We start from the raw sequence: 16,206 nt of genomic DNA, 5'->3' as shown, positions 1-16,206 counted from the left end.
CTGATTTCCCTGCTAATGCCATTATTTTGTCTTTCTAATGGCTGGAACATATTCCGTTGTGTATAGTTACCACAGTTTTTGGATCCATTCATCTCTGGTGGGACATATGGGTTGTTTTCATATCCTGTATATTGTGAACAGTGCTGCAATAAACATGGAGGTGCATGTGTCCTTGAATATTGGTACCTGTTGTTCAGAATAGATGCCTAGAAGTGGTATGAGTGAGCCATAAGGAAGGTCAATAATTAGCTTTCTGAGGACTCACCAGATTGCTTTCCAAAGTGGTTGTGTAAGTGTACATTCACACACACACAGACACACACAGACACACACACACACACACACACACACACAGAACGTTTTCTTGATCCATTCTTCTACTGAGGGCCATCGGGGTTGGTTCCGTATCTTAGCTATGGCAAATAATGCTACAATAAACGTTGTTGTGGTGGTAGTTTTAGTATGGACTTATTTGTGATCATTTGGGTGAATGCCCAAAAGTGGGATTGCTGTGTAATAGGGGAGCTCTATGTGGATTCTTTTGAGGAAGCTCCAAACCGCTTTCCAAAATGGATGAACAAGTTTACACTCCCACCAAGAGTGCAGTAGGCTTCCCTTCTGGCCACATCCCATCCAGCATCTGTTGGTGTAAAAATATGGAATGATTCATTAATTTGCGTGTCATCCTTGTGCAGGGACCATGCTAATCTTCTCTGTATGTTCCAATTTTAGTGTATGTGCAGCCAAATTGATCACAGAACATTTTTTATATATAAAGTGTAATTGATTGTCTTAAACTAGACAATTCAACAAAAAGTAAGTTCAAAAAATTGTGAAATTTTGCAACCATGTATTACTTACATAAGCACACATTTAAGAATAAAGTCAATATTGACGTGACAAAAACAAAATAATTCCAGATATTTGTTGTTCATGAGATGTGTAGGAGGAGGAATTCAATTATTCTACACAAGGCACCTGTCATAATGATCATTGCAGGAAATGTTAAGGTTTGTTAAAAGTTTTAATGATTTAAATGTTTCATTTTGGGATTTGCTTATATATGCAAAATTAAGACTAGTAGGTCATAAATTTTTTCGATAAAGTACATAATATTTCCGGTAGCATGTACTACTAAGTATGTACATTTCAGAGTTTATAGAAACTTTGCTAATGAGAAGTTGCAAAGACTGTGTAAAGAAGCAGAGTGAAGAGTTAAGAATTTAAGTACACAGTTTCTGATAAATCTTTAGGGCTCCCTTAAGTTATATGTTAGTGATGAACAAATAATGATAAAAGCCACATACACATGATGAGATTATCTATAAATAGTAATCTTAGTGGGTAAATTTAAAGGCTACTCATAGCTTCACCCAGTTTTACATGTACAGGAATATGAGAAAATAGTAAAATCTACTATGTACTTTTCAAATACTGAAAACCCTGGTAATTGTTTTGTTTTTTATTTTAGTAATCGTTAATATATAATTATTGTTTTCTTTATTTATAGCATTTTTTCCTTCTCATAATATAATACAACTTTTTGTGAGTCGTGATTAAGAGGTACTTTGAGAATATTATTGGGATGGCCACACCATTTTTCATAGGTGCATGTGAATTTACAAATAGCAAAACTAAAAACAAAGTATTGAATAAAAATTATATCAAGTAGAGTCTGAATCAGGAGTGTTGATAAATGTCCACACCTAAAATCTTAACCCTAGGCTGAAGTAGTGGTATTACAGTGTTGAGGCCACAAAATTGAGAAACTGTGTTTTGTTTTGTTTTGTTTTTTGCTTTGGTTTTGTTGGTTGTGGGGCTTGAACTCTGGGTCTTGGGTAGTGTCCCTCAGCTCTTCAGCTCAAGGCTAGCGCTATCACTTGATCCACAGCAGCACTTTCATCTTTTTCTGCTTATGTCGTGCTGAGGAATGAAATCCAGGACCTCATGCATGCAAGGCAAGCACTCTACCACTGAGCCACCTTCCCAGCTCCTGAGAAACTGTGATTTAAAAAATCATCTGAACAATATTTGCTTTCTGCTTTAGGTTATATCATGAAATATGTGAATACATTTTTATATTTTTGTGAATTGTCATACTTCTAAATTTATACTAACTGCAGCCAATTTATCCTTTTCAAAGTCAAGAAATATTTCTGAGAGTTTGCTTCAGTGAAGACTGTTTTTGCATTTATAATTTTTTCTGAGCCATTTTTATTTATTATCAAAATCACTTTATAATTTATTTTGATGCGTTATCATACATCAAATACCTTCAAATGTACATGTAGAGTCTCAAAATAGCAGTATGAATATCCTCATACACCTCTTGTTTATCTGTTACGCACTTTAATATTATGATATTTTTCTCTCTCTTTCACTCTCTCTCATTTCCGCTCTTTCTCTTTCATGCTCCATGTCTGCTACTTAGAATTTCTGTTGGTCTACTATTATCCTTCGGGGTCCACTGGTTTTGTGGGAACATGATAGGGACCATCAGTTACCCTTGCATTCTTTAAGAGTTATAACAGTGACGTGAAATTATTCTTTGCCATTCTAAATGGCAAAACAACAGATCTAGGAATTCCTTTTCACTTTTAGTACTACTATAAATTTTATCTCATACGAATCATTGGGACTGATAATATACTTTTAGCCTGGGACCTAAAAGTTCTTTTTCATTTACAAACAACCTTTTTCTTTTATTATCAGTAAGTAACAAAAACAAAGCTATCCTATGAGAAAGTAGGCTGAAGTTGTTCACAGTGATGAAAAACAAGTTAATGGGGGAAGTGTGTACAAAGGATACCCCTCATATAACACAGATGCTTAGAGCAGTTTATTATGTACACTTTTTGATGAGGACAATGTGCTGGGAACTCTAGATTAAATCACTGAACACTGAACACCTGATATATATTTTTTTATTATTTATATATGCATATATATGAATATCGGCCCATATATGTACACATGAATGTTACTATGCACACAAATACACACATACGTACACACATGTACACATGCACAAATGGAAAAAGACACATAGATATAGCCAACACAGGTTTCACTAGTTGTTGAATATGCCTTAGACAGAATGCTTGGAAACAAATGTGTTGAAGATGTATTCGTCTCTAAGAGTTCTTTTACCACTCCTCTTATCTCTTCCAACTGGTACGTTTAGAGAGATTCGACTTGAAAAATGCAGGACAAGTGATAGCAAGTAACTCCGAAATCTCAATATGTAAAGGTCATATGGTGTCTCCCTGCTCCCCATGGAATGCTTGCTCTTGTAGACACTCTCAACAGCCAAAGTAGCAGGACAATATCCTTGTTAAGAATAAAGTTATAAGGCTTTAAATGGCATCCTTCCTTGGGCTCTTTTCCAACTGTGAACATCAATTCCTAAGCAGATGAGTGACTCCCCAGAAGACTGGAGTGCAGGTCAAAATTTAACCAACCCATATGAAAAGTCTAAAGTGAGCAATTCTGACTGAGGTCGTGCCGATGTCCTGGCAACGAAAATGAGAAAAAAAGAAAGTTTTTAATGTATTAAAATTTGAGAATAATTTGTAACCTGTCAATAAATGTGTAGAACACAATTATACCAACTGACAATAGATGAAGTGCATTTCATTTATATGCCTTTGGACTTTGAAACTGTTTTTAAGTGTGTCTACACAAGTAGAATCAGCTTGAAACAAGCCAGCATTTCTTCATTTAAGATGCAAGGAAAAGATACAGGTTGACCCATTGTAACAATGAGATTTACAAGATACTATTAGAGGGAGTTGTTGGGGATGGTTGAAGGTAAGGAATAGTAGGGGAAAAACAAAGGAGGTGGCAACAATGCTCAATAAGATATGTACTCATTACCTTACTTATGTAACTGTAACCTCTCTGTACAGTACTGAGCTTCTTCAGTAAAAATGCTGGCAAAATTGGTTAATCACTCATAGAAAACTAAAACTATATCCTTGTATATTATCCTGTATCAAAGACCTCGGAGTCAAAGCAGACACACTGAAAACATTACAGATTGGAGTAGGACATAAGCAAGGTCTCCTGTGCAGAGGCTGAAATTTTCTTAATAGAGACCCAGAAGCACAAGAAATCAAAGAAAGTTTGGACAAATGGGATTGTATGAAATTGCAGAGCTTCTGCTTTGCAAAGGACATAGCTAGCCAGATCAATAGAAAGCCCATTGATGGGAGAAGATCTTTGCTAGCCATACAATAGAGAAGGGTCTCATATCTCAAATATATGTGGAATTCAAAATATTAAATCCCCCAACAACAAATCCTAAAAGAAACAACTGCCCAATAAATAAGTGGTCTAAAGACTTCAAGACAAACTTCTTTGAAAAGAAAAGAAGGAAGGCCAATAGACACATGAAGAAATGCTCAACCTCCCAAGCCTTAATAGAAAAGCAAATCAAAACAACATTGAGATACCACCTCAAGCCATTTAGAATGGCTATAATCAAGAACTCTAATACCAACAGATCCTTCAGGGGATGTGGCCAGAAGGGAACCTTACTGCATTGTTGGTGGGAGTGTAACTTATTCAACTACTTTGGAGTAGTATGGAAGTTCCTCAAAGATTCCACCTAGAACTTCCCTATGACCCAGCAATCTACCTTTTGGGCATTTACCCAAATGATCACAAACAAGACCGTACTAACCCTACCAGCACAACTATATTTATTGCAGCATTATTTAACATAGCTAAGATAGGAATCAACCCAGATGCCCCTCAGTAGATGGATGGATCACGAAAACGTGGTATTTAACCAAGTCCTAATCTTAGAGAGGGAAATGATTTGGATAGAATGATCGGAGAGAGATTACAAAAAAACGAACAAGAAAAAATGGAAAAACCAAAATTTAAATTTAAATAGTGAAACACTTAAAAATTTTGTAAGTTTAAACAAATGATATTGAGAGAAGAAAAGGATAAGATGAGAAGAAGGGATGGATTGAAAGGAGAAATGAAAACTAAAAAATAAAAATTCTTACAATTAGTTACTTGAAAATTATATACATATAAAGAGATAATACTGCTGTTAAAGAATTTAAGCCTAAGAGGTTGTGAATTGAGTAATAATTTTCTGGATTAAATGTGTACACAATGGGGTATAAGGTCTAATAATCAAAAACAGGTATATATCTGGGAATGAACCGAACAGCAATTTAGTCACACAAAAAAAGAAAGAAACAGAAAAAAATGAAAAGAATACTTAAAAAGGACCAAAATTTCAGAAGAGATTTAAAAAAGCACAAACACACACACCTATACACCTAAAATAAAAATTATGGGAGGAAAATAAGATTAATAGAAAACAATTTTAACAATTAATTTTTTTAAAAGGTCCAAATAAGAGTTCTTTGATTGCAACAATGAGATGTACAATTCATTATGTCGAAAAACGAACTTAACAACTTTGGTGGGGGGTGGGGGAGGATCAGTTGGGGGGAGGGGGAAGTATGGGATGGGATGGGAAGGGGAAACAACAAGGAAGCAACAATGCTTGATAAGAAATATACTCATTATCTTGCCCATGTAATTTTAACTCCTTTGTACTGTATTCTCACAATAAAAAATAAAATTAAATTTAAAAAAAGAGTTCTTTGATTTTTTTTTTGGGGGGGGGGGATGGAGGCAATGGGATTATTGTGTATCTTCCGTGTCCATAACCAGTCTCTTGGTGGAGTCTCTGGGCTGCTTGTGGTGTTTGGTTTTCCTATGGCTTGATTGTTTTCTGAAGTCAGTGTTTGAGCAGGCAGAAAAATGCTTTGCATAACCCATTGTTTTGTTATCCTTCTCCCAGGTTAGTTCAGTGGGAGGTAGATTTGCTTTCAGTATCCCAAAAGAGGGAGAAGAGAGTTTCCGCTAGTTTGAAGATGCTGTGATGAGATTAGGTTATGGGTAGAGTTGAGGCCTTTCAGCAATCAGTAGCTTTTCCTTGCTGGGCTAGCTCCTGAGACTCTCAGAGAGCCCAGCTTGGAGCCATTCTCAGGGTTTATGTTTACTGAGTTTCAATTGTTTGTCTAGGCTGCTGTAGGGAGGGGCAGCCTCTGGCTCTGTTTACCCAGTGGTGAAAGTCACTCCTCAGGGGGCAGATTTTTCTCTGTCTGGCCTGGTTGACTTTCCCCTGGGTAGAGCTGAGCCTGGCAGGTCAGGGCAGATTCCTGTGACCTGCTAAATGACACTTTTGTTTGCTTCCAAGGCCTGAGTTGGAGCTAGTTGCTCAACTGGGCCTTTGTTAGTATCAAAGATGGAGATCTCCAGTGGTAGGTGACACGCAGCCTTCCCTCCTCTGCTCCCTGAGAAGAAATGAGGAGACAGGTTTCTACTCATGCCAGAATCTTGTTCCTGGACAGTTTCTGGTCTGTCATCTGCAGGATGAATATATCTGCTCCTTGTCAGTTCTTGATTGTGTTGGGTAGAATCCACTTGTCCGCCACATCTGGAGCCTTTGTCCCAGATTCTCTCAGTAGTTATGGATGCTAAGAGTGTCTCTGCTACCAACTTTGACACTTCAGCCATGGCTAGCTGCATGTGTTCAGATCTGTTTCCTTGCTTGGATTTTCCCTCTCTGTCCAAACTCTCTGCATTGAGATGACACACTTGGTGTGACTCTGTAGCCTAAGACTGTTCACTGGAATACTAAAATGCTTTCTATAGGAGAGTTTGTATAGCCTTCAGCTTCTCCTCTGCCATCTTCCTCCGAATCTCATGATTTTTTTTTATTGTAAAGATACTATACAGAGGGTTACAGTTACATGAGTGAGGTAATGAGTACACTTCCTCTTGAACATTGTTACCCCCTCCATTGTTTTCCCCCTACCATCCCCTCCCTCCCTCCCTTCCCCAAGGTTCTTTTTTTTTTTTTTTGATTGTGATTAAGTGATTACATAATTTCAAAGTCACAAGTTCATTCTAACTTTCCTGGAGCAAATTGTCTACCACAGTCTGTAATATATAACAGTGTTCACATGTTATATACCATATTTGTGATCAGCAGCATGGGGATATTTAGTAGTGGTTCAACCAGATGAGAGGGAGTTCTTTGTTTCTTAAGTCCTGTTAGTTTTGTCGTATCACCTAACATTTTGGATTTAGCATCCACTTATCAGGGAGACCATGTACCCTTTGTCTCTTCGTTCTTGGCTTACCTCGCTCAACATGATTCCTTCTAGCTCCATCCATTTCCCTGCAGATGCCATTATTTTGTCATTTCTAATGGCTACATAATATTCCATTGTGTATAGATACCACAATTTTTGGATCCATTCATCTGTGGTGGGGCATCAAGGTTGTTTCCATATCCTAGCTATTGCGAACAGTGCTGCAATAAACATGGAGGTGCACGTGTCCTTGTATATTGGTTCCTTTTGTTCAGGTTAGATGCCTAGAAGTGGTATGACTGGGTCGTAAGGGAGGTCAATCTTTAGCTTTCTAAGGACCCTCCAGACTGCTTTCCAAAGTGGTTGTATAAGTGTACAATCCCACCAGCAGCGTAATAGGGTTCCTCTTTCTCCACATCCCCTCCAGCATTTGTCGTTGGCTGATTTGTGGATGTGGGACATTCTGACTGGGGTAAGGTGGTATCTCAGGGTTGTCTTTATTTGCATTTCCTTCACCACCAGGGATGATGAACATTTCCTCATGTGTTTCTTTGCCATTTTTATTTCTTCATTTGAGAAGTCCCTCTTTAGTTCCCTTGCCCATTTAGTAATTGGTTGGTTAGGTTTGGGAGGGATTAGTTTCTTGAGTTCCCTGTATATACAGGATGTTAACCCCTTGTCTGATATATTGCTGGTAAATATTTTTTCCCAATTAGTTGGTTGTCTTTCTAGCTTAGTTGCGATAGATTTAGCTGTGCAGAAGCTTTTCATTTTAAGGTAGTCCCATTTGTCGAGTCTCTCTCCAACTTGTTGTGACCCTGGGACTCTGTTCAGGAAGTTCCTTCCTGTGCCTATTAGTTCAAGTGTCTCTCCTACTCTGTCCTGCAGTAGTTTCAGAGATTCAGGTTTAATGTTAAGGTCTTTAATCCATTTTGAGTTGATGTTGGTGCATGGTGATAGGCTGGGGTCCACTCTTAGTTTTCTGCATGTGGCTGCTCAGTTTTCCCAGCACCAGCGGTTGAAGAGGCTGTGTTTCTTCCATTGTATGTCTTTGGCTCCTTTGTCGAATATCAGCTGGCTGTAGGCCTGTGGGTTTATTTCTGGATCTTCTATTCTGTTCCATTGTTCTTTGGGTCTGTTTTTGTGCCAGTACCATGCTGTCTTTGTTATTATAGCTCTGTAGTAGAGTTTGAAGTTCGGCATGGATAGCCCTCCCATATTGTCTTTATCCCCTAGAATTGTTTTGGCTATTCTAGGTCTTTTTTTGTTCCATATAAATTTTTGGACTGTTTTCTGTATTTCAGTGATGTACGTCATTGGGATTTTAATAGGAATTGCATTGAATTTGTATATTAGTTTTGGAAGTATTACCATCTTTACTATATTAAGTCGACCTATCCAGGAGCATGGGAGGTCTTTCCATTTCCTAGTGTCTTCTGCAATTTCTTTCTTTAACTTTTTATAGTTCTCATTAAATAGTTCTTTTACATCTTTGATTAGGTTAATTCCTAAATATTTTATTTTTTGGGAGGTTATTGTAAATGGGGTGGCTCCCTTTATTTCCCTCTCTTCCTGTACATTATCAGTGTATAGGAAGGCAACTGATTTTTGTGGGTTTATTTTGTATCCTGCTATTTTGCCGAAGTGACTTATGATTTCTAAAAGTTTGGGGATGGAGTTTTTGGGATCGTGGAGGTATACTATCATGTCGTCTGCAAAAAGGGATAGTTTAACTTCTTCTTTTCCTATGCGGATCCCTTTAATGTCTTTTTTCTTGCCTTATTGCCCTGGCTAAGGGTTCTAGGACTATGTTGAAGAGGAGTGGAGACAGTGGGCATCCTTGCCTTGTTCCTGATTTTAGGAGGATTGGTTGTAGCTTTTCCCCATTAAGTATAATATTGGCTATTGGTCTGTCATAAATGGCTTTTATTGTTTTTAGAAATGTTCCTTCTATTCCTTTTTTCTCCAGAGCTTTTAGCATGAATGAATGTTGAATTTTATCAAAGGCCTTTTCTGCATCTGTGGAGATAATCATGTAATTCTTGACCTTGGCTCTGTTGATATGTTGGATTACATTTATTGACTTACGTATGTTAAACCATCCCTGTGTCTCTGGGATGAAGCCTACCTGATCATAGTGTATTATTTTTTTTTTATGTGTTTCTGGATTCTGTTAGCTAGAATCTTGTTAAGGATCTTTGCATCTGTGTTTATCAAGGAAATTGGCCTGTAATTCTCCTTTTTGGTTGGGTCTTTGCCTGGTTTGGGGATGAGTGTGATATTGGCTTCGTAGAATGAGTTTGGGATAGCTCCCTCCTTCTCTGTTTCTCTGAAGAGCTTGAGGAGTATGGGTATTAGTTCTTGTTTAAAGGACTTATAGAATTCTGCTGTGAATCCATCTGGTCCTGGGCTTTTTTTTTTGTTGGAAGACTTTTGATAGCTTCCTGTATCTCATTATAGGATATTGGCTTATTTAATTGGTTAACTTCTTCTTTGCTCTGTTTGGGTAACTTGTATTTCTCTAAAAATGCATCCATTTCTGCCAGATTTTCTTCCTTTAGAGAGTATAGCTTTTGAAAGTAGTCTCTTAGAATTGTTTGGATATCTTGGATACATGTTGTGATGTTTCCGGTGGCATCCCTAGTCCTATTAATATGGGTTTCCTCTCTTCTTTTTTTAATTAATCTTGCCAACGGGCCATCAATTTTGTTTATTTTTTCAAAGAACCAGCTTTTTGTTTGGTTTATTTTGGTTATGGTTTTCTGATTTTCTAATTGGTTAATCTCTGCTCTTAATTTGGTTGTCTGGCTTCGTCTAGTAGCTTAAGGTCCCATTTTTTCTTGTTTTTCTAGCTGTTTTAGTTGCAACATGAGATTATTTACTTGGTCTGTCTCCATTCTCTTGATGTGGGCACTGAGGGCAATAAATTTGCCCCTCAGGACTGCTTTTGCTGTGTCCCACAAGTTTCTTTGTGAGGTGTTTTCATTTTCATTGAGTTGTAGGAAATGCTTTATTTCTTCTCTGATCTCTTCTGTTACCCAGGCATTGTTAAGGAGTGTGCTGTTCAATTTCCATGTATTAGAGAAATTTCTGCGGTATGCTTTGTTATTGAGAGCTAGCTTGATTCCACTGTGGTCAGATAGGATACAGGGGATTATGTCGATCCCTTTGTATTTGCTTAAGTACCTTGCATGAACTATGATATGGTCTATTTTGGAGAAAGTTCCATGAGCTACTGAGAAGAATGTGTACTGTGTTGTTTTAGGGTAAAATACTCGGTAGATGTCAGTTAATTCCGCTTGAAGTATGGCCTCACTTAATTCGGTAGCTTCTTTGCCAATCCTCTGGTTGGTAGACCTGTCCTTTGGTGAGAGTGGTGTGTTAAAGTCTCCTAGTATTATCATATTGGGATCTATTTTATTCTGTAAGTTTGAGAGCATTTGTTTGACATATCTGGGTGCACCAATATTTGGGGCATATAAGTTGATGATGGTTATATCCTCCTCTTGGATTGTTCCCTTTATTAATATGTAGTGTCCGTCCTTGTCTTTCTGTACTGATTTTAATGAAAAGTTTATTTTTTCAGATATCAGGATAGCTACACCTGCTTTCTTACTGGCGGCATTTGATTGGTAGATCCTTTTCCACCCCTTCACTCTGAGTTTGTTTGTATGTTTGGCTGAGAGGTGGGTCTCCTGAAGGCAACAGATGGATGGGTCTTGTTTTCTGGGGAAAATTTTCATTGATTATCTTGTTAAATAGGTGTTGCATTTCCTTGCTCTGGAATTCCTCCCCTTCGTCCACTCCAATTATGCGAAGGTTACATTTCTTGGCATTATCTGCTTGCTCTTGAATTTCCCTTTGGTTTAATTTGAGTGATTTTTCCATATCTGTCACTTTTTGGTCCACTTGGTGTATTTTGTCTTCTGTATCTGACACTCTACCTTCCATTTCATTCACTCTGTTGACCGTGGCTTCTATTGTGGTTTGCATGGAGGAAATGGATCCCTTTATGGATTCAATGTTGGTTCTCAGAGTACTGATCTCACCTCTCAATGAGGTGAGATCAGTATGCATTACCTCTAATTTGGCTTTTATCTCACTTCTTACTGAGGTTTGTGCAGCTTCTATTTTTGCATCCAACTTTTGTTTGATATCCTGTATCTCTTTTGATAGTTCATCCTTGTGCTCTTTCAATTTCTGATCCATTTCTCACTTTATTTCTTGAGTCATTGCCTCCAGCAACCCTTGGATGTAGCTTTTGTCTTCCATTCCTGCTTCGCTCCCACTGGGGCTCTCCCCTGCGTGGCTGGTGGCTTTTGAAGTGAGCTTGCTCTCCTGGGTGGTGGTAAACCTTGTGATTTTTCTCTGTGATTTTCGCATGGGGGTTCAGGAGACTGCTCTTCAATTTTGTTTTGATGTGTCTGTCTTTGCTTGGTTGCTGATTCTGTATTGGTAGAGAGAGTCTGTGCCTGATCTGGGTTCTGTTGGGAGCCTATTTCCAGCTGCTATTCTGACTTACTTAGGATTCTCAGCTCTCTGCTGTAGATTGCTGGCAATTCCCGCCTTTGGAAGGGTTGAGCAGCCTAGACTGCTTGTGTTTGCTCCTACGGGTGCTCTTGAGAAGATCAGATGTGCTGGATGCACTCTCCCAAATACTGGAGTCTGCTATGGGCTCCTGATGTGTTTTTGTTTGTTTGTTTTGGGCTGGTTGTGGGCTTGAACTCTAGGTTGGCTGCGGTACCTCAGCTCTTCAGCTCAAGGCTGGCACCCTACCATTTGAGCCATAGCACCACTTCTGACCCTTTTTGCTTTTGTGATGCTGAGGAATCAGATCCAGGGACTCATACATCCAAGACTATCACTCTATTGCTGAGCCGCCTTATCAGCCTGAGCTCCTGCTGACTATCAGGAGCTGGCAGCCTGTGTTGCCCAATTCCCAGCCTAGGGTATATGGGTGGAGTTTTGGTGGGATTTGGGCTTCTCTTGTCCTGAGCCTCCAGGTCTTTTGTTGTCACAGGCTTGCTTCCTGGGGAGTGTTGTTTCCTGGTTTTCTCCCCTCTGTTGAGGCGTATGCGCAGCTTTTTACTTCAGTTGGGAGGAGTTGGTTGTGTTGTTCAGGCGCTGGATCCCTGGGCCTGGTTCCGGCCCCAGCCTGGAGCAGGCTCGTTAGGCCTGTGCTGATGTGTATACCACATAGGTTATGCAGCCTGGAGGACACAGTTCAAATTTCTTCTACTGTTGGTAGTCTTGACCCAGGGGCGCTGTTACTGGCTTGGGCATTTAAGCTCCCTTCCAGGGGCACTCTTGCTCTGGCCTGGCCAGCAGAGTGTGCTCCACCGGCTGGTGGAGCTCTCAAACAGTTCCCAGTTTTAGTGGGTCCTGTGGTCCTGGTATTGGGGTAGGGAGTCTAGGTCAGGGTCTGGGGATTCCCTCCAGCTCTGGTCTCCCTTGAGGGTTACACTGTCCCCTGTGGAGTACTCACCCTGGAGCTGGTTGTTTCTGTGTGGTGTAGGTCGTCAGTTGTTGTTGCAATCCGAGTTCAGTTGGGGTGGTTGCGGGCTGGGTTGGGCGGCCCCCGCCGGGTCGTTGCGATCGCGATTGGGCGGGTGGTCTGCCGACAGGTCCCTTTGTTGTGCTGCTGGTGCCGGGCGGCTTTGGCGGGATGGAGCCTCTCCACTCTGGTGGAGAGTGAGGGGTGGGGGTGGGATCCTCGTGGAGACTCCAGGCTGGTAGGTTTCTCTGTTCCTGGCGATCCGCTGTTCTGCAATCCGGTATCTGGTGATCTGCAAGCGGCCCCCTGTGTCTCTGGGCTCCGGCAGACCCCGCTGGGCCGGCTGGCCGGTGGCTTGGCACACTGCCGCACGGCCAGTAAAGGTTGGGGGAGGGGTCTTCGCTCTTGTCTGTTCTGAAATTCTTCTTTTCCTCTCTTTCTTTTTTTGTTATTTTCCACATCTGGTTTTTCTCTGAGTATTCGTCTTTTTGTTGTTGTCGGTCTCTTGGGGAGATTAAGCGTTGGAACTCGAACTCTCTTTTTGGTTGGAGAAAGCTGTGGCGTTTCCCTACTGCCCCGTCGCCATCTTGTTCCCCCCTCATGATTTTTTTATAAGTGTTTTTTTTTTTTTTTTTTAGGGAAAAACTTCATTGGTGTTTATATTTTGTGTTGGCATAAAATGAGACTACTATTGTCTTAATTTAATAAAATAAAACTCTCTGGCTGGGCACTGGTGGCTCATGCTTGTAATCCTAGCTACTCAGGAGGCTGAGATATGAGGATCTCAGTTCAAAGACAGCCCCGGCAGGAAAGTCTGTGAGACTTTTATCTCCAATAAGCCACTAGAAGACAGAAGCGGTGCTGTGGCTCAAGCGGTAGAGCGCTCATCTTGAGCTGAATTGTAGGACCAGCACTGAGGCCCAGAGTTCAAGCTCCAAGACTGACCAAATAAACCATACAAAACAACAAAAAACCCCAAAACCTCTCTGATTCTATGACAGCATACATTTTGAGGGTAATGGTTAAGACCATGTAGCCATTCTAAAAAAAATATATCACCCCCAAAAAGAGGAACAATAGGAAATGTATAGCAGGAAACTTATAAATCTTAATGGACTAACAGTCTGTCAGTTTGTTTTAACTATTCATCAAAAATGAAAGTAATAATCGATAATATTTTATTAAGGCTTTTATATTTCTTTGAACTTGACATTTAAGATTCACTTTAAAAAGAAAATCAACAGGTGACAGTGTTTTCTCCTTACTTTTCCAAAGAAATGTTTATTTCATCATTATAGTTTATAGCACAATATAACCAGAAAGCATTTGTTAAGGAAAAAAAAATTTCCATTCTCTGTTTTGCTTGTCTGTATTTAAAGCTGCATACCACATCCTATCCACCCTATTGTCTGTCTTCTCATATGAAATATTTCAGTAAATGTGTCAGCCAGCAAAGTTTTACAAAATAGCATGCTTTCATTCATTGTGCTTTCCAAAATATATCTCACAAATGCCAACAACAAAAAACAACTTAAAACATCTGTGGATTTTTCTATTTATGGTGCAAAGTAATCACTTTCCATAATCCTTAGAACGAGCTGTACACATGCATTAAATGCTCTTTCACTTCCAGGCTTTAGAACATCAGCATGTAACAATGGTGTACATGTTAATTTGTTCACCACATCTGGTTTGTTTACAGCAAGGACTGTCTTCATGGAAGATGGTAATAGATGAGTTGTGCAATGATGTAGTTTAAAAGGGCTCTGAGTTGGGGATAAAGAATATCCATTTATGTGACTAAATATTTAAATTAAATCCTATAATGTATACTCCTTCAATTTTATGGATAAAATATTCTACATTCTAGGTTTTTTTAAAAGAAATACTGTACGTTGTTTCCTTGGTGACAACGTAATTGGAAGGCTTAAAATTTTCCTATACCATGGCCATCTGAAATGAGATGGATGTACTTAGGTTAACATAAAGAAATTTTGGGACAGCATTATTGTTTGAATCTTGGATGGGATTTGATTGGGAATTGTGACAGGCTTTCATAGTATGAGAAGAAAAAAAAAGACCATACTAATACTTTTATCTGCCACATTGTTTTATTAGTTTATTCAAACACACACATATAAACAGATACACATTATGAAGACCCAGTCAATCTGAAAGAAACTATTTTAATGGGAATTCCATAAAATATTTAGTCTGCTGAGATCTGATTAGAATTTATAGAATTATCTAGTGGCTTCCACCCCTGGACAAGTTATCATTGGTGAAGATGTTGCCATTTGATTTTAGAATGCCCCATAAAGACCTATGTGTTAAAGAAAAATGACATTCCAATTTCCCAGACTGTGGAGCATACCTGAATAGTTCTTCTGGAGATTAAGTTCTTCAGAGTGAAACTCATGAGACAAAGACTCATTTTCTTTCTTCTTTTATCTTTTAATCATTCTAGGCAAAAAACATTTCTCTTTGACATACTCCCCTCCTTGACATTGTCTTGTCACTGGCCCCCAAAGCAATAAAACCAGTTGAACATACACTGACACATTCAATCTTGTAAATCTGAGTAAGCCTTTCTGCTTAATAAATGGACAATATCACTTATTATGGTAGGTTGTAAAGCTAACTCAACGTTCTAGTCTTTCTAACAATGTAGAGTATATTAAAATATGCTTCATTATAAAATATCTCACTCCATGTTGTATATTGTGTTTTTATTTCTGTTGATCCTAGTGCTTACAATCATGACCTAACTGTAAAACTGTTTGCAATAAATAATCACATTACTTTTATGATTCTATAATTTAACTTGTTTTCCTACAAATTTATAGGATAGTGTAGCTATGGAAAATCAATAAATATTGAATTTTGATATAGGATTACCTATCACTGCAAGTGTTGTCAAAATTTATCTACACTGAAATGACTGCCATTGATATCTTTCTCAAGATTACAAATGTTTATACTTTCAGCTGACCTTTTACAAATTCATACCCCAAACATAATTTTTAGTTTGTTCGTGCAATCATAGGAACATAAATATATGGCACAAAATGTTCATTAACTTTATCTACTGTCATTAATGGAGTATACCTAATAGAATTAAGTATATACCCTCAGAGAAATAAGATACTTCCTTCTAAATCCAGACTTGCAGGTAGGCAGAGAGACACCCACACCCACACACATACACACACACTCTCTCTCTCTCTCTCTCTCACACACACACACACACACATACTTACCACTCTGACTCAGGTTAGATTACAGATATTGGGTATCAGACAATGATCTTTTAATCAAACTTTCTTGTCCAGACATAAAATACATTCATAATTCCACACATACAAAACCACTGGATCATTCAAAATCGTGAGAATATTTAACAGAACCACCCAGCTCTGGGCCATCTACTCCCTGATTTCATTCATTCATGTCGATGCACTTTTCATATCATAATTAAAAGTCTTTTCGTATTTCTCTGATTAGCAGATATGTTTTCATATAAGAGAAAACATAGGTAAAATTACATATGAAATTTGCATATGAAATAATGACATTCCTGAG

At 38.8% G+C, this 16,206-nt stretch overlaps 1 non-coding gene across 1 annotated transcript; it reads right to left on the bottom strand.

The window, feature by feature from the left end:
* Window positions 1-650: 650 nt before the first annotated feature.
* Window positions 651-756, bottom strand: LOC122127855. Its single transcript, XR_006151306.1, has one exon. It is a non-coding gene; the product is annotated as a U6 spliceosomal RNA (small nuclear RNA).
* Window positions 757-16,206: the final 15,450 nt, after the last annotated feature.

Source organism: Dipodomys spectabilis, unplaced genomic scaffold (genome assembly GCF_019054845.1).
Source record: "Dipodomys spectabilis isolate Male_0828 unplaced genomic scaffold, ASM1905484v1 ptg000314l, whole genome shotgun sequence".
NCBI lineage: Eukaryota > Metazoa > Chordata > Mammalia > Rodentia > Heteromyidae > Dipodomys > Dipodomys spectabilis.
The sequence above is the reverse complement of the archived record's forward strand: the minus strand, read 5'-3'. Positions and strand labels throughout refer to the sequence as shown.